We start from the raw sequence: 4,296 nt of genomic DNA, 5'->3' as shown, positions 1-4,296 counted from the left end.
AATTTTTCAATGTTTTCTTTTATGGATCATAAACTTTGCCTAAACCAAGGTCACAAAAATTCCCCTATGTTTTACTCCAGAAATTTTATAGTTTTAGTTTTACATTTAGGTCTATGAGTCATTTTAAGTTTTATATAGATCAAGGTTCTTTTTTCTTTGCATATGGATATCTTATTGGTCCAGCACCATTTTTTAAGAAAGCAATGCTTTCCCCATTGAAATATCTTGTCACCTATGGGGAAGGAAAAATCTTTTATGCCTGGGTCTTTTTCTGGACCTTATGCTATTCCATTCATCTTTATGTCCATTCTTATGCCAACAGCACCATGTCTTGATTACTGTAGCCATGTAGCAAGCTTTGAAATCAGATGGCTAACTTCAATTTTTTTCCTTCTTTTTCAACATTTTGCTTATTCTAGGTCTTTTACAGATTATTCTGTTTTGACAGTAATGACAATGGGCCAATTAAGGATGGCAGGTTGGAGTTGAAGTAGGAGTTATGTTCAAAGGGGTTAAATAAAAAGAGCTGCTATATGATGTTTTTGACATCAAAAGCAGGAATGTGTGTACATTAATCTGGTTTCCTCAGGATAAGTTATTTTCCATTTGCTGTATCAGTGAATGGGAAGCTAGTTTTATTGACCATTTGGTGATCTCTCATTCTGATATTTTTGGCTGCTCTAATCAATTAACTACTTCCATGCATCAGCCATCATCAGCTTTCTTCTTTCCTTTCATACTTTCTTCAAGGCTCTGCTACACTGCATGCAAAAAGTGAATCAGTACTGAGATTCATTGAAAGGACTGTACCAAGTAATCATTCTAGAAATAGACTCCTGGTTACAGACTTTGGAGTTTAAGAGAACATTGCTCAGACAATTTTCAGACTGCCCAGAGGACTGAATTACAACTTTTAGGAATCATCTTAGTCCAAAAGGAGAAGATTTTAAGAAAACATATCCAGAAGAATAGGAATTAATTACCTAGAATCGAATACATTAATGAGGCATATTTTATTGTGGTTATCTCTCTTGGCATACTATTATTAGATTATTTCTGGAGCTCTATTTTCTAATGGACTTGTGAGAGACTTTTCCTTTCTTATTAATCTATATCTAACCTTCAAGGTAGTAGATTGTGGTTTTGTAAATTGAAGTGAGACATTTAACATATGATATCTGATTCTCATTGACCTCTCTGAATTCAGAAATAGATGCTTTTATTGAGTCTTCTTACTATTCATGGTAATGAACTTATTTCATAGGTTCATTAAGAATCCATCAATACTGGGGCACCTGGGTGGCTCAATTGGTTCAGTGTCAGAGTCTTAATTTTGGTTCAGGTTATTATCTTCTGGTTCATGGGTACCAGTCCCGCACTGGGCTCTGTGCTGACAGCATGGAACCTGCTTGGGATTCTCTCTCTCCTTCTGTCTCAGCCCATCCCCCATTTCAAAATAAATAAATAAACTTTAGAAAAAAGAATCCATCATTGCTTTTACCAAGATGTATTTGACAAACTCATGGTGAAATCAAGATCATAATGGAGCATTACACTTAATAAAAAGCCTCAGAAGTTTACCATTAAGGCATATGTATGGAAACTATATTCATGACCCTTTCATCCAAACTGGACTGGCACTTATATGAGTCATAATGTGCCAGTCCCACAACTAATAAGAAAAATCCTTTCCTGGTAGGTCAGAGATCTTAGATTATTTGGGTGGTTTCAAAGAGGAAAGAATTCACCAAATCTATAGACATTGCAAAAAATTTATATAAAGATACTTTTTCTTTAAGTATATTTATTTATTTTAAGAGACAGAGAGTGTGCTTGCATGCACCAGTGGGGGAGGGGTAAAGAAAGAGAATTTCAAGCAGGCTCCACAGTGTAAGGCTAGAGCCCCATGTGGGGCTTTGTCTCAAGAGCCATAAGATCATGACCTGAGCTGAAATTAAGAGTCAGTCACTTAACTGAACCACACAGGAACCCCATAGACTTCTCTTTAAAAAGTTTGAATTCCAGTTAGTTAACATATAGTGTAATATTAGTTTCAGGTGTACATTATGGTGGTTCAATACTTCCATACATTACCCCGTGCTCATCACAAAAAGTGCACTCTTCATCCTATCACCTATTTAAACTATGCCCCCACATACTTCCCTTCTGGTAACCATCAGTTTGTTCTCTATAGTGAAGGGTTTTGCTTTGTCTCTCTCTCTCTCGTTTTTTCTCCTTGGCTCATTTGTTTTGCTTCTTAGATTCCACATATGAGTGAAAGCATATGGTATTTGTCTTTTTCTGACATTTCTCTAAGCATAATATTCTGTAGCTCCATTCATGTCATTGTAAATGGCAAGATTTCATTCATTTTTATGGCTGAGTAATTTTCCATTGTATGTATACACACATCTTCTTATTCTATATTTTCTGGAGTCAAACTAAAAGAGTAAATAGGATTTTAAAATTCCAATGCTATATTTCTTATGAAATTTTCAGACAAAAGTTAATTTTCTCTCATTAATTTGCCTAACTCTGTATGCTCTATGAAGATTTTACTAATACTTCTCAGTGCATCTATGTAAATAATCAGGTCAAAGCATAATGAAACCAGCCATTTTAGGATTAGGGATAATATTTGAAGATTGCTTATCATCATAAAAGGAATATTCTTAAGACAAATTATCCAAAATTTGTAATAACACATCAATCTAAGGAATATTTCATTTTCTGAGGCAATCAATAATGTTACTATTTGTTTAAGTCATTATCTACTATTTATAGAAGACCCAGACTTTGTGATTTTTGCTTTAACTTACGTATTTGTATCTGTCACTTTCTTTCAGTAAAAATATAACCCAAATTATAGTTTTATTACTCTATAGAATATTAACTAGTTTTATATCTAAGCAGCAGACTTATTCAGTATTGTTTCCAATAACAGTACAATTCCTATTCCTTTGAACCAGTTTAGACTTCCTGATAGTTACCTCATTAATGACTTGAATATACTTTGACAGGTGCTCGTTCAATATTTTATGATAATCATAGTCTTAACCTTTAGAAAAATATACTCTGACATGTCCATGGCACAAAATTGTCAAAAGCCTTTGCTCTAGCTAATTAGGGAAGTCAGAGAAGTCTATCTATGAAACTGCTAACTGAAATTCATTCATTTATATATTCAATAAGTCAATCAAAAGTATTTATAAACATCTACATGAGCAAGTTACTCTTCTAGACATTACAGTGGTAATTATGATACATTATTTTCCTGACATAAAAGAGAATTTACATCACCCACAGAGACATACAATAAAATAAATAAGATACATGTAAATTAATAAGTTTTTAAAAATAAAGCAAAGAATGAGGATAGAAGATATATATCTGGGGAGAATGCATTTTTATGACAATCAGGTTAGGTGATCTTTAATAAACTAAGTAAGATCTAAGAAAAATTGATAGTGAGCTATTTGACTAATAAAGGAATGATATAAAGCACTGGTTCCCAAACTCTAATCTCAGAACCTCTTTTTTTTTTTTTTTTAGTTCTTAAGACTTGTTTAGGAAAGAACTGATATATATACTTATAAAAATATATCTCACTATTTACCACATTGTAAGTTAAAGCCACACAATTTCAAAATATGTATTTACTTATAATTGATGAATAAATCAGGCAGTAGATAGGTTTACATGCTAATATGATTAATGTGATTTGTGAAAAATAACTTAATTTTTGAAAATAAAAACTTATAGTAAGAAAACAGGCATTGTTTCATATTTTTTGCAAAACTCTTTAATATCAGGCTTAATAGAAGACAACTGGAATCCCAAATATGCTTCTGCATTCAATTTGTTGCAATATGCTGTTTGCTTAAAGTATATGAAGAAATTTCTGCTGCACACAGATACGTAGCTGGGGAAAGAAGGGTCATTTTAATAGCCTTTTCAGATAATTTATTTAATTTTTAATCAAGGCAACCAGTTCACAAAATTTTACATCTATCAGGCTGGCAGCATCCTTAATAATATATTTCATAGTGCTTTCATAAGAGAAATGTTCTCAAACACATTTTTGGGGGGTATGGTAAGAAGAGGCTGAGAAGATACTTTCCAACATTTCTTCTTTTTTTATTTTTTATTTTTATTTTTTATTTATTTTTTAAAAATAGTTTATTGTCAAATTGATTTTCATATAACACCCAGTGCTCTTCCCCACAAGTGCCCTCCTCCGTTACCACCACCTCTTTTCCCCTTCCCCTCCCCCTTCAACCCTCAGTTCATTTTCAG

The sequence above is a fragment of the Suricata suricatta genome, chromosome 10, assembly GCF_006229205.1.
Source record: "Suricata suricatta isolate VVHF042 chromosome 10, meerkat_22Aug2017_6uvM2_HiC, whole genome shotgun sequence".
Lineage (NCBI taxonomy): Eukaryota > Metazoa > Chordata > Mammalia > Carnivora > Herpestidae > Suricata > Suricata suricatta.
This window is presented reverse-complemented; position numbering follows the sequence as displayed.